The sequence below is a fragment of the Pan paniscus genome, chromosome 8, assembly GCF_029289425.2.
Source record: "Pan paniscus chromosome 8, NHGRI_mPanPan1-v2.0_pri, whole genome shotgun sequence".
In the NCBI taxonomy this organism is placed as follows: domain Eukaryota; kingdom Metazoa; phylum Chordata; class Mammalia; order Primates; family Hominidae; genus Pan; species Pan paniscus.
The window spans coordinates 27,510,342-27,525,786 of NC_073257.2; the positions used below are offsets into that span (position 1 = coordinate 27,510,342).

General features: G+C 44.4%; 2 pseudogenes; both read right to left on the minus strand.

The window, feature by feature from the left end:
• Positions 1–1,811: 1,811 nt before the first annotated feature.
• On the minus strand, positions 1,812–3,245 carry LOC100995328 (olfactory receptor 7E24-like; annotated as a pseudogene).
• Positions 3,246–11,151: 7,906 nt separating this feature from the next.
• Positions 11,152–11,805, minus strand: LOC100989745 (olfactory receptor 7E24-like; annotated as a pseudogene).
• Between the last annotated feature and the right edge of the window lie 3,640 nt (positions 11,806–15,445).

A 15,445-nucleotide genomic window follows, 5' to 3' on the forward strand; every position in this document is an offset into this window, starting at 1 on the left:
TTATTCGTAATATTGTAGGGGAATGTTAAGCATGTTGTCACAGGACTCTACACACTGAGATGTTATTCACAGTATCCTAGCGGGACATTAAGAAGAATGTCACAATGTGTGTACACCTTGTGGTCTTCTTCTTCTCCTAAGGGGACGTTACTTTTATTGTCACACGGGGCAGTTTCCCTTTGATATTATTCATAATATCCTAGAGGGATGTCACCTCTTATGTCACAGGGTTTGTACACCTTGTCAAATTACTCGTATGATCCTTGTAAGATGTCACTCCTCTTATCACAGAGGGTGTACACTCTGTGATATTATCGTCCTATTCTAGGGAAATGTGACTTTTAATGTCACAGAGGGTGTACACCTTGTGAAAGTATTCGTTATAATTTTGTGGGATGTTACCCCTGATGTCACACGGGGTGGACACACAGTGATGTTACGTGCAATATTCTATAGAAATGTTACTCGTAATTCACAGGTCCTGTACACCCTTCAATATTCTTCATAATATTCCAGGAAAACATTACTGCTAATGTCACAGGGCGTGTAGACCCTATCATGAAATTCCTAATATCCTAGCGGGAGTTCACTACTCATTTCACAATGCGTGTACACCCTTTGATATTATTCGTATTGTCCTGAAGAGATGTTACTACTGATGTCCCAATGCAGGTACATTCTCTGACATTATTCGTTACATCCTCGGGGGATGTTACTTCTAATGTCACACGGGGTGTACACAGAGTCACACAGTGATAGGAGTTGTAATATTCTATAGACATGTTACTCATAAATCACTGGGGCTGTACATCCTGTGATATTTTTCATAATATTCCAGGGGAATGTTGCTACTATGGTCACGGGGGTATACACCCTGTGATATGACTCGTCATATCCTGGCGGGATGTTACTACTAATGTCACAATGCCTGTACACCCTGTGATATTATTTGTAATATCCTAAAGAGACGTTACTTGTAAGGTCACAATGCATGTACACCCTCTGATATGATCGGTTATATCCTCGGGGGTGTTACTCCTAATGTCACACGGGATGTACTCCCTGTCATATTAGTCGTAATATCCAAGGGGGATGCTATTTTTAATGTCACCGGGGGTGTATGTCATACGTATTCAACGCCTGTGATCCTTTTCCTAATATCCTAGGGGCATGCTCTCCCTAATGTCACGCGGGGTGTACACCATGTGTGTACACCTGCTGTGATATTATTGATAATATCCAAGGGGAATGTTACTCCTGATGACACAGGCGGTGTACATCATGTGTGTACACCGCCTGTGATATTATTCATAATAGCCTAGGAGGATGTTTGTTTGAATGTCACAAAGAGTGTACAAAATGTCACAGAAGGTGTACACCTTGTGACGTGATCTGTAATACCCTAGGAGGATGTTACTCCTAATATGTCACAGGGGTGTACACACTTTGATATTATTTGTAATCTCCTAGAGAGATATTACTTCAAATATCACAGTGGATGTACACACATAGTGTATACTCTGTGATAGTATTCATAATATCCTAGGGAGATGCAACTCCTGATATCACAGTGGGTGTACCTTGGGTGTGTACACCCTTGATATTAGTCTTAATGTCCAGGGTAAATATTACTCCTCATATCACACAGTGTGCACACCCTGTGATATTTTTCATCATACTTCAGGGAGATATTGCTTCTAATATCACAGTGGGAGTACCCCATGTGTGTATGCTCTGTGACAGTATATTCTATATCCTAGGGAGGTATTACTCTTAATATCACAGTGGGTCTTCACCCTGTGATATCATTCTTATTTCATCTTGCAGCATTTTTTAACCCACACTACAAAAGGAATGGAACAGATAAGAAGATATTGAGATGAGACCGTGCTGCCGTGTGGCTGCCGCAGGACACTTTTCATATCCCTGTTTCTCAGGCTGTAGATGAAGGGGTTCAGCATGGGGGTGACCACCGTGTACATCACTGAGGCCACTGCAGCCTTTGTCGGGGAAAATGACACATCTGAACTGAGGTACCCCCCAATGCCTGGTCCATAAAATCAGCAAACAACTGACAGGTGAGACCCACAGGTGGAGAAGGCCTTATACTTCCCACCTGATGATGAAACCCTCAGAATGGAGAAAACAATTTTATCATAAGAGAAAACGGTACCCGAGATGGGAAGAAAACCAAACGTGGCATCAGGGAAATACAGGATTATGTTATTGGTGAAGGTGTCACAACATGCAAGATGGGGGAGTTGAGAAGGGTCACAGAAGAATTTAGGAATTTCCACATCCTTGAAGCAGGTCCTTTGTAAGGCAATCAAGTTGTGCAGCTGGGCATCTAAAAGATAGAGAAAAAAAAAAGACAACAAAGCTAGAAAGCCACAGAAACACGGGTTCATGATGGCTGAATGATAGAGAGGGTGACAGTTGGCTACAAACCGGCCATAGGCCGTCACACTCAGGAGCATGTCTGTCTTCCATGCCTCCAAAAATGGCAAAGAGAGACATCTGAGTCAGGCAGCCTGCATAGGAGATGACTCTGCTGTGAGATTGGATGTCCACAATCATTTTGGGGACCGTGGTGGAGGTGAAACCGATGTCAGGCAGGGACAGGTTGGAGAGGAAGAAGTACTTGGGAGTGTGGAGGTGGGAGTCAGGGCTGACGGCCAGGATGATGAGCAGGTTCCCCAGCACCATGACCAGACACATGGACACTAACAGCCCAGTGAGGAACGGCTACACTTCTGGATCCTCTGAGCTTCTAGGAGGAGGAATATAGAGACATCTGTTAGATTCTGTGGGTCTGTAGAGACTGGACACCTTTTGCCTAGAAAAGAGGGTTGAGAAATCGGAACAAGTAAACCAACACCAAGCATTGTGTCTGCATTTTGGATAGAAGCAATTCACAAGGCATGTTTTCAGATTTCAGAGCAATCCACACTCAGCAATAGTTTGCAGTGCTGACAAACTCAGTTGTCTTCTAATGCTTTCATCATTGATTTCTGTGTTCTTCACTTCTTGCTCTACACACCCGCCTTAGAGACACCAGATTCAAGAGACTTCCAAGAACCAGATCATCCTATATAACAAATTCGTCATTGCTAGAAAATACAGCCTATCTTTTCCGAAGAAAATGATGTAATAAAACCATTCACTTCACGTTAAGAAAAAGGTTATCCTAATTAAAGAAAAATAAGAACTCTAATATTTTATTTTCTTTGAATAGTTGGATTCAAATTCCCTTGATTTTGAACATTAATAAACACTGTGTAACAGCTGAGACCATACCATCTGGAAATGAAATTAAAGTTGATAGTTCATAAGCAGAAAATAGTTCCACAGGCCAGTTAGGTCCTAGTGATTTCATCATTCTGTTTTCTGACTTTTCACCTTCGAGAGAGTAATTGCTTCCTCAAATCTGTGGGTCTTGTTTTAAAATTCATGGAAGCTGTAACTCCTGTCCTTAGCTTAGGTGGACTTAGAGTTTTCATCAGAACGTTTGGCCAGACGCGGTGGCTCACGCCTGTAATGCCAGCACTTTGGAAGGCCGAGGAAGGTGGATCACGAGGTCAGGAGATCAAGACCATCCTGGCCAACATGGTGAAACCCCGCCTCTACTAAAAATACACAAACTTTGCCCAGTATGGCGGCGCATGCCTGTAGTCCCAGATACTTGGGAGGCTGAGGCAGGAGAATGGCTTGAACCTGGGAGGCAGAGGCTACAGTGAGCTGAGATCACACCACTGCACTCCAGCCTGGGCAACAAGAGCAAAACTCCTCAAAAAAAAAAATAAACAAAAAACACACTCTCTGTAGCACTGATGTCACATTGATGACAGCCACTTTTTGTGAACCAAGGAAGTGTCAATTCAATAATTTACATAGATGTTGACTTTGGCTGTCTCCTATGTGCCAAGCAAGATATAGGCTCTGGGGAATCAGAAACAAAAGAGACTCATTTGTTCCTCTCACAATACTTAGGACTTACTGAGATAAGGACAAAAGAAAATATCATGTCTGGAATGCAGGGAAACCAGAACTTCAGGCCAGGGGATATTTCCGTTGAACCGTATAGAGTTTAAGCTGAAAATATTAACGAATGTGTCTAAAACTCACTTTGACTTGACTTTACGCATCCATCACATAGAGATCACGCAGCGGGCACCCACGATCGGTTTCAGCGTCGCTCACTTCCATTGCATCAACTAGAAATCAACTCAGATGAGAGTGCTGAGTCTCAGAGGATGGACGTCTCACCTTTTGCCACACAGATAAGTAGAAAGGATGGTATCGAAAATTAATGGCCAGACTCTAAGTCCTGCGTACCATACTTGATGGTCTCCAAACTCTCAAAAAGTTGTGGGTTTTTTATTTTGTTTTTGTTCTTGTTTTTTTTTTGAGACAGAGTCTCGTTCTCTTGCCCAGTCTGGAGTGCAGTGGAGTGATCTCGGCTCACTGCAACCTCCGCATCCCAGGTTCAAGCTATTCTCTTGCCTCAGCCTCCCGAGTAGCTGAGATTACAGGCACCCGCCACTATGCCTGGCTCATTTTTTTCTCTTTTTAGGAGAGACGGGGTTTCACCATGTTGGCCAGGCTGGTCTTGAACACCTGATCTTGTGATTCGCCTGCCTCAGCCTCCCAAAGTACTGGGATTACAGGGGTGAGCCACTGCGCCCAGCTTCCAAAAGTTTTCAACGAAGCTCAGAGGTCTTAACCACAGGCACATCTGAGGAGCATTTCTGAAAGGGTTTCCAGCTTCCTCAGTAGGAATGGAAGCCAAACCCCGAATTGATGACTCCTTGGAGGAAGTCGAGAGCTGTAAGGAAAGCCAGGAACAAGGGCAAGGGAGAGATGCATCCCGAATGATCCTGTGCCAATTCTTTCTGGAATCTTTGATGTGATCTCAGCTGCCCTTTCCATACTTGACACAGTGATTGTGGCACCCACTGGTCTAGCTGTGGTCTACAAGGGACCCCCAAAGGGAAGGGCACAGTGAGCAGGGGCATCCACCTGACTGACAAGGATTGGAGGGGGCAGGTTGGATCCAGGGAGAGGAATGGCCAAATGCCATGTGTCTGGCCTTAGACTGCCTGGTTCAAATTGGACTTCACCCTTTTTGACTTCATGATCTGGTACAAGTTATATGAAAATGTGTTGCTCCTTTTCTAGTCTGTAAAATAATCATGAAATGTGCACTAATAACTGGGAGACTACACAGATGAAATGAAACAAGTAGCATAGACCACAGAGCTCAGAGCCTGCCTTTAGGAAGCCCTCAGTAAGGGTTCATGATGCCATGGTGTCTGTCATCATCCTCTTTATCCTCATCATCACCTTCATCATCTTTTTGTTGTTCTCAGGGAATAGTTTAGAGGGACTCATTCCCTGCTCGCATGGGGAGATGTCTATGAAAAGGACAAGCAGTGGGGGAGGGAAGCACAATTTTGAAGAAGATTTCTGAGAGAGACCCCCCACCACAACCAAGAACAGAAACTCCAGTCTGCTGAGCTGACAGTTTGCACATTGGTCTCCTCTCATCTGGCCAGGGCACTCTCCCGTTTGTCCTGAGGATGAGGAAACAAACAAGGCTCCCGACCATCCCTCAGCACTCACTGAACTGCCCTTCCCCTGTGCTGGGTCATGACCACGGAGAACAGGTCCACTGTCCTTCCTGCGTGGTGGACATGGGAGGCTCAGACTCCATCCTCAAGACTGGCAAGAAGACAGGCCGAGACATAAGCCTCCTGATACAGGTGACGGGTGTGGAACCCACAGGACTACAACCTCACACTGCAGGGCTGGAGGCACAGACTGAGTATTTACTATTCTATGTCCTGGGGGGCTGAAGGCATAGGGCTCCTCGTTAGCCAAAGTCGCCCAAGTTCCCCAACCACTAAGGATTTCCTCATAATCATGCAAGAAGAAGAAGGGAAAAGTCAGTGTCCATAGAAGTTTTGGGGCTCTTCCTCTAATCAGGAGAAAGCTTGTGTGGATTCTTCGCTTCTTTCTTTTCTTTTTCAAGATCCAAGTGCTTTAATTTTCATCTTTTATTATGGGAAAATTATACCACGTATAAATCCTAAGAATTATAAATATAGATTATTGCATATAGAATGGCCAGTATGAACATTCACAATTTCCACTAGTTTTCAGTTTAGAGTTTAATCACATTAGCTACATTCACATTGTTTAGCAACCATCACCGCCATCATCTCCAGAACAGTTTTAGCTTTCAAAATGGAAATTGCTCCCATTAAGCAAACTCTCCATTCCTCTCTCTTGCCCATCCCTGGGGGCCACCATTCTATTTTGCAACTCTATGAGTTTAACTACTCTAGACACTTGATAGAAGTGGAATCATACCGTGTTTAATTTTCGTTTCTTTCTTTTGGAGACAGTCTTTCTCTGTCACCCAGGCTGGAGTGCAGTGGCGTGGTCTCGGCTGACTGCAACCTCCACATCGTGGGTCCAAGCGATTCTTGTGTCTCAGTCTCCCGTGTAGCTGGGATTACAGGCGTGCGCCACCACGCCCAGTTAATTTTTGTATTTTTAATAGAGACGAGGTTTCACAATACGGCCAGTTTGGTCTCGAATTCCTGACCCGAAGTGATACGCCTGCCTCGGCCTCCCAAAGTGCTGGGTTCACAGGTGTGAGCCACTGAGCCTGGTCGTGTTTATCCTTTTCGGATTTATTTATTTCACTGGCGGTAATGTCTCCAAGTTCATCCATGTTGCAGCCTGTGTCAGAAGTGCCTGTCTGGTTGTTTGGGTGTTTTTTTTTTTTTTGGTTTTGTTTTGTTTTGTGTTTCCATGGAGTCTCACTCTGTCACACAGGCTGGAGTGCAGTGGCACAATCTGGACTCACTGCAACCTCTGCCTCCCGGGTTCCAGCGATTCTTGTGCCTCAGCCTCCCGAGTAGCTGGGAGTATAGGCACGCGCCACCACGCTCGTCTAATTTTGTGTATATTCAGTAGAGACAGGGTTTCACCTAGATGGCCAGGCTGGTCTCGAATTCCTGACCTCAGGTAATCCGTCCACCTCGGTCTTCCAAGATGCTGGGATTACAGGCGTGAGACACCGCACCGGCCAGAATTGCCTGCATTTTTATGGCTGAATAGTCTTCCGTTGTATGAATGAACTGCACTGTGCTTTTTCATTCATCTGCCCACGAACCCTTGGGTTGCTTCCACATTTTGGCTGTTTTGAATAACGCTGCTATGAATATGGGTGTACAAATCTCTCTTTCACTCCTGGCTTCTCATTCTTTTTGGTGCAACCAAAACATTCTTTTTGGTGCAACAAGTGCAACCGCGGGAACATCTGATCATTCTGTTTCTACTTTTTCCAGGACAGGCCATACTATTTTCCCCATTTCTTCACAGTTTTACATTCCCTCCAATCAGATTCGAGCATTCCTACTTCCCTCTAGTTTCACCAAGGCTTGTTCGTTTATCATATCCATCCTAATGTGTGGTATCACATTCTTGGTTTGATTTGTGCTTCCCTATGATTAGTGATTTTGAACATCATTTTAGACACTCATTGGCCATTGCTATATCTTCTTTCAGGACATGTCTACTCGAGTCTTCTGGCCATTGTTAATGGTGTGATTTGGGTTTCTTGTTGTTTAGTTCTAGCTCTTCTTTATATATGATGGATATCAGCCTCTTTTCAGATATATGATTTGCAAATCTTTTTCCTAATCCATGGGTTATTTTTTCACTCAGTTCACAGTGTTTGCTGATGTGCAAAAGTGTCTATCATTTAGATGTCATCCAAGGAATCTAATGTTCTTTTGTTGCCTATGCTTTTGGTGTCATATCCCAGAAAGCATTGCCCAATCTGATGTCTTGAAAGTGTGGCCAATGTTTTCTTTGAGGAATATTATACTTTCAGCACTTGGGGTGAGGTTTTTGATCCAGTTTGTGTTCATTTTCACACCTGGTGTGACATAGGGTCCACCTTCCTTCTTCTGCATGTGGAAATCAAGTTTCTCCAACACCATTTCTTGAAAAGGCTGCTTTTCCACCAATGGACTTTTTTAGCACTCCTGTGAAAAATCATTTGAACACATAGGGGAGAAGTTATTTCTGGGCTCAAAAAAAAAAAACAAACAACAACAGACAACAGATAAGGTTACAGCATGGGTGGGGCGCGGTTGCTCACGCCTGTCATCCCAGCCCTTTGGGACGCTGAGACGTTCGGATCACCTGAGGTCATTAGTTCAAGACCAAACTGACCCACGGGAAGAAACTTCCGTCTCTACTACAAATACAACATTAGCTGGGCGTTCTGGGGCATGCCTGTAATCCCAGCTGCTTGGGAGGTGGAGGCAGGACAATCGCTTGAACCCAGGAGGCAGAGGTTGTGGTGAGCCAAGATTGCACCATTACACTCCAGCCTGTGAAACAAGCGCAAAACTCTGTCTCAAAACAAAATACCAAAAACAAAAAAACCAGCATGATTTCGAGAGCAGAAAGAGAATAGCTGAAAAACCAGCATAAAGAGAAAGTTAGGAAGCTTCTTACCAAAGCATCTGGAAATATGCAAGAAATTCCTGTGAACTAAAATTTTCATACTGTGCTGTCAAACACTAGAACTCACTTATTCCATCTTTCTGTATTTCGGGACCCAATTATCCACTTCTCTTTATTCTCCATCCCACCCCTTTTCTTCCCAGCGTCTGCTAACCACCTTTATACTTTCCACCTTCCTGAGATTCCTTTTGTGTGTAGGTGTGTGATGGAGTCTCTTTCTGTTGCCCAGGTTGGAGTACACAGGCACAATCCGGGATCACTGTAACCCCCACCTCCCGAGTTCAAGCGCTTCTTGGGCCTCAGCCCTCCAAGTAGCGGAGACTACAGGCATGCGCCACCGCGCCTGGCTAATTGTTTGTGTTTCCTTAGAGACGGGGTTTCACCATGTTGGCCAGGCGGGTCTCGAACTCCTGGACTCAAGTGATCCGTGCGACTCGGCCTCCCAAAGTGCTGGGATTAAAGGCCTGAGCCACCACAACTGGCCAAGGTTTCCTTTTATCTTTCTACATAGAAGAGAGGAAATGAAATATTTCTCATTCTGTGCCTGGCTTCTTTCATTTAATATACAGACCTGTAATCTCATCCGTTTTGTCTGCATCGGAGAGGATTTTCTTCCTTTTTAGGCTGAATAATACTTCATTGGGTGTGTATACCACAGTTTCTTAATTGAAACAAATTTCTAAAGAGGAAACATGTTTAAAATGTCTCGGAATGTGAAACTTCAGGGATACTGTGCCAAATTTATTCTTTTCTATTTCCCATCTTCTGTATATGCAAGTGTATAACAAAGCAGCAATCAGTGTGTGTATAAATCTGTAACTTCAGGCCGGGCGCGGTGGCTCACGCCTGTAATCCCAGCACTTTGGGAGGCCGAGACGGGCGGATCACGAGGTCAGGAGATCGAGACCATCCTGGCTAACATGGTGAAACCCCGTCTCTACTAAAAATACAAAAAATTAGCCGGGCATGGTGGCGGGCGCCTGTAGTCCCAGCTACTCGGGAGGCTGAGGCAGAAGAACCGCTTGAACCTGGGAGGCGGAGGTTGCAGTGAGCCGAGATCACGCCACTGCACTCCAGCGTGGGGGACAGAGGGAGACTCCGTCTCAAAAAAAAAAAAATAAAAATAAATAAATAAATAAATAAATCTATAACTTCAACAAATGTAAAATGTAAATGCTAAGCGGTGGCTGGGCGCGGTCACTCACGCCTGTAATCCCAGCACTTTGGGAGGCGGAAGCGGGCGCATCACCTGAGGTCGGGAGTTCAAGAGCAGCGTGACCAAAATGGAGAAACACTGTCTCTACTAACAATACAATACAAAAATAAAAACATTACCCAGGCATGGTAGCGCATGCCTCTAATCCCAGCTACTTGGAAGGCTGAGACAGGAGAATTGCTTGAATACGGGAGGCAGAGGTTGCAGTGAGCCGAGACCGTGCCATTGAACTCCAGCCTGGGCAACCAGAGTGAAACCCTGACACAAAAAAAAAAAAAAAAAAAAAGGAAAAGAAAGAAATAGAAAATGCGAAATGGTAAGAAAAAACAGCCTAATAAACATTTGTATGGTGTTGATGGACAACGAATTTGAAGATAATATTTGAAGAAATCATATTACAATTAATTTCTGTTCTTACGCATTGGAGCTTGATGCCTCTAAAAGCTTCGTCATTGGAAACATCTCTGGTGCTATAAAAGAAAAAAAAAATCCACATACACACACAGGTGCAAGGAAATCAGAATCTCAGGTATTGAGAACCAGGCCTCATCATTTCTAAGCTCCCCAGGTGATTTGACTCAAAGCCAAGATTGAGGAATGGCGACATGGATCTGTACATGTAACCTGCCTAAATAGATTCTCTAGAAGCAGTTTATAAAGAAATTCCACATGAACTCTGGAAGAGGATATGAATTTGACGTACCGTATGTCCTCACTTAACATCTTTGAAAGTCTCTTGGAAACTTCACCTTGAAGCAAAATGATGTACAGTGAAACCACTTATTCTTCATCAACAGTATAACTACACAACTTTGAACAACCCGTGGTGTTGGAGGACCTCCTGCACATTGCTTCCATAAAGTCAGTTTTCAGGGAATTCCAAAACGAAGTGAGGACTTTATGTATATAAAAAGATGGTTGTGATTCCACGTGGATGACAAGGTTATTGCTCAGAAACTAAAAGAGGCCGCCTAGGTATAGAGGATTCTGTCATGAGGTTTCTGCTAAACAAAGGATCCCAGAATCCTCACCCATTCCAGTTAAAGGCATAACGAAGAAAGCAATATTCACAAAGGAAATGCGGAAGGAATAAAAGCCATCAAGCCACAAAAAGAATGTGACTAAGGGGCAGGATTTGCAGATGTAGGGATTTAATGTGGTTGCCCTTTCTCACCCACACAAGAAAAAGGATGGAACAGATCATGAGATTCCACTGTTCTGCTGCGCAGCCTCCACAGGGCGCTTTGTATGTCCCAGTTTCTCAGGCTGCAGATGAAAAGGTTCAGCATGGGGTTGACCACAGCGTACATCACTGACACCACCACACCATTCCTGGGGGGTGGTGACACAGCTGAAGTCAGGTACATGCCAATGCCTGTTCCATCAATTCAGCAAGCAACTGCTAGGTGAGAGCCACATGTGACGAAGGCTTTCTGCTTCCCATCTGATGATGAAATCCTTAGAATGGGGGGGACAATTTTATAGTAAGACAAAAGGATCCCTGAAATGGGAAGAAAACCAAACAGAGTACTATCAAAATATATGAATATGCTATTGGTGACGCTGTCAGAACAGGCAAGTTTGAGAAGTTGAGAGGGGTCACAGACAAAATTAGAGATTTCCACATTCTTGATGATGGTGAATTGTCACACAATCCAACTGTGCAGCTGGGAATCCAACAGGCTAAGGAAAAAGGACACCAAAACCTAGAAGACACAGAGGTGAGGATTCACGACGACTGGGTAGTGCAGAGGGCGACAGATGGCTACAAAGCCGTCATAGGCCATCACAGTCAGGAACATGTCTTCTATACATGCAAAAAGGACCAAGAAAGACATCCGTGTCAGGCAGCCCGCATGAGAGATGACTCTGCTATGCGACTGCATGTCCACAATCATCTTGGGAACCGTGGCCGAGGTGAAACCGATGTCAGCCCAGCACAGGTTGGAGAGGAAGAAGTACATGGGGGTGTGGAGGGGGGAGTCAGAGCTGACAGCCAGGATGCTGAGCAGGTTCCTCAGCACCGTGACCAGATACATGGACAGGGACAGGGACAGCAAAGTGAGGACGGGCTGCAGTTCTGGATCTTCTGAGAGTCCCAGGAGGAGGAATTCTCAGACACCTGTGAGATTCCGTGGCTCTGTGTGTCTTGGACACCTTGAGAAGGAAAGAGGATTGGAAAAATAAAAGATAAAAACCATCCCTTAATGCTGGATGCAAGCAATTCACAAGGAACGATTTCACACTTGCGGACCATACACCGCCAGCAATGTTTCTCAGTTGTGACAAATCCAAACATCTCAGAATTATTACATGATTTACTTTTCTGCTATACAAGTCTTTCTGTACATACTACTTTAGAGAAAATCCACTGAAGAATATTAGAAGACCAAAACGTCATACATAACTAATCGGTGATCTCAGTAAAATACGGCCTACTCTTTTCAGAAAAAAACACAATGCAATGAAAAGGTCCTTCTCTCTTGAAAAAGATCTCAGTCTAATTGAAAGAAATGAAGAAGCTGTGAAATACACTCTGTTTTATTCTGACACCGTGCTACGAATTCCTTTGATGTAGAATATGTAAAAGGACGACACGAGAGCTAGGACTGCATTATCTAAAAATGAAATCGAACCTTATAGTTCTCACTCGGAAGACCTTTTCACATGCCTGTTACTTTTCATATTTATTATCATCCTTAGGTTTTCTGACATCATTTCTTCATAAAAGTACATGCACACTCAAATATGGGAGCTGTGTTTCCAAATGAATGGAATATATCACTCTTGCCCGAGCACCATGGCTCACACCTATAATCCCAGCACTTTGGGCGGCCGAGGCTGATGGATCACCTGAGGTCAGGAGTTCCAGACCAGCCTGGCCAACGTGGTGAAACCCCGTCTCCAGTGAAAATAAACAAAAATTACCCCGTGGTGGCAGGTAACCCTAGCTAATCGGGAGGCTGAAGCAGGAGAATCCCTTAGAACCTGGAAGGCAGAGAGTGGACACCCTGTGATAGGATTTTTGATATCCTAGGGAGATATTGCTACTGACAGAAGAGTGGGCGTACACCCTGTGATATTATTTGTAATATCCTAGAAAGATATTGCTCCTAATATCACGGTGGCTCTACACCCTGTGATATTAATTGTAAAATGCTACAGAGATATTACTCCTAATAATACAGTGGGTGTACACCCTGTGATATTATTCGTAATCTCCTAGAGAGATATTACCTCTAATATCACAGTTTCTCTACACCGTTTGGCATTCTTCATCATATCCCAGGGAGATATTATCCCTAACATCACAGAGCGTGTACACCATGGGTGGACACCGTGTGATGTTACTGGTAATATCCTAGGGGGATATTACACTTAATGTCACAGTGGGTGTTCACCATGTGTGTACGCACTGAGATGTTACTCGTAATATCCTGGGGAGAAATTACACCTAATGTTACAGTGGGTGTACACCATGTGTTTCTATTCTGTGATGCTATTCGTAATATCTTAGAAAGTTATTAGTCCTAGTGCCACAGTGGGAGTATACCATGTCTGTCCACTCTGTGATGTTATTCGTATTATCTTAGGGAGATAGTTCTCATAACATCACCGTGGGTGTACATCATGTATGTATTCCCTGTGGTCTTATTGGTTATGTCCTGGGTAGATATTACACCTAATATCACCGTGGGTGCACACCATAGGTGTACATTCTGTGATGTTACTCTTAACGTCCTAGGGAGATATCACTCCTGATGTCATAGTGTGTGTACAGCCTCGTGATATTGTTGGCAGTATCCTTGGGAGGTATTACTACTGTTATCACAGTGGGTGTACACCCTGTGATAGTATTTGTAATATCCTAGGGAGATATCACTGTATACCCTGTGGCATTATTTGTGACATTTGAGGGAGCTATTTCTCCTAAAGTCAGAGTGGGTGTACACCCTGTAATATTCTTCCTAATATCACAGTGGCTGTACACCATGAGTGATATGTTTTTCTAATATCCAGCGAGGGAGAGGATGATATTGCTTCCAATATCACGGAAGGTATACACCCCCTTGTGATATTGTTCCGAATATCCAGGGAACGAGAAGATGACATTATTCCCAATATCACCGGGGGTGTACCACCTCCCGCCGGGATATTTTTCTTAATATCCTTAGTGGAGAGAATGATGTTACTCCCAATATCCCAGGGGTTGTTCACCACCCGTGTTTGTAAACACCCCCTGTGATATTGTTCCAAATGGCCTGTGAAAGAGTCAATATGACTCCCATTATCACAGGGGGTGTTCAGCCCTGATGATATTGTTTTCTAACATCCAGGGAAGGAGAGTATGCTATTACTCCCAATATCGCAGGGGTTGTACACCTTTTTGTGTTATTGGGCCCAATATCCAGGAAAATAGAGGATGATAGAACTCCCAATACCGAAATAATTGTACAGCACCCCTGTGATATTCTTCCTAACATCCAGAAAGGAAAAGAATGATATTACTCCCAACAGCGTAGGAAATGTATACCCGCGCTGTGATATCCTTCCCCATATCCAGGTGGGGGAGGATCATATTACTTCCAATGTCGCAGGGTGTGTACACCCCCTCTGTGATCTCATTGCTAACATCCAGGTTTGGGGAGGAAGACATTACTCCCAATATGGCAGGGGGAGTCCACCCCCCCCGTGACCTTGTTAGTCATTTCCCGGGTGGAGAGGATGATGTTACTCCCAATATCGCAGAGGGTGTACACACCCCTGTGAAAATCTTCCTATATTCAGAGGGAGAGAGGACGATATTACTCCCAGTACCGCAGGGGGTTTACACAGCCCTGTGATACTCTTCCTAATATCCACAGGGAGAGAGGATGATATTACTCCCAATATCGCAGGGGGCGTACACAACCCTGTGAGATTGTTCCTAACATCCAGAGTGAAAGAGGATGATATGACTCGCAATATCGCAGGGTGTGTACACCCCTCCTGTCCTATTTTTCTGAATACCCTGGGAGGGAGGGGATAAGGTGACATTGAATATCGCAGGGAATGTACACCCTCCCCCTCTGATACCCTTCCTAGTATCCAGGGGAAGAGAGGATAATTGGACTCCCAATATCGCAGAGGCAGTACACCCCACCTGTGATATTGTTCCCAATATGCAAGTGGGGAGATGATGATACTACTCCCAATTTCGCAGGGGTGTTCACATCCACGGTGACATTTTTCCTAATATCTAGGGGAGAGACAATTATATGACAGCAAATGTCGCAGGGTCTGTACATCCCTTCCTCATATTGTTCCTAATATCCAGGGGGGAAGAGGATGATATCGAATATGAAAGGGGGTGTACAACCCCCACCCCTAAGATATTGTTCTTAATATTCTTGAGGAGAGAGGATGATATGACTCCAAATATCGCAGGGGTTATTCACACCCCTCTGTGATATTCTTTGCAATATCCAGTGGGGGAGAAAATAACATGACTTCCAATATTGCAGGTGGTGTATTCCCCACCTGAAATATTGAACCGAATATCCAAAGAGGGAGAGGATGGTACTCATACCAATATCGAAGTGTGTGTACACACCCCTTGTGATACGGTTCTTAATATCCAGGGGTCTGGAGGATGATATTAGTCCCAACATCACAGAGGGTGTACACTATCACTGTGATATT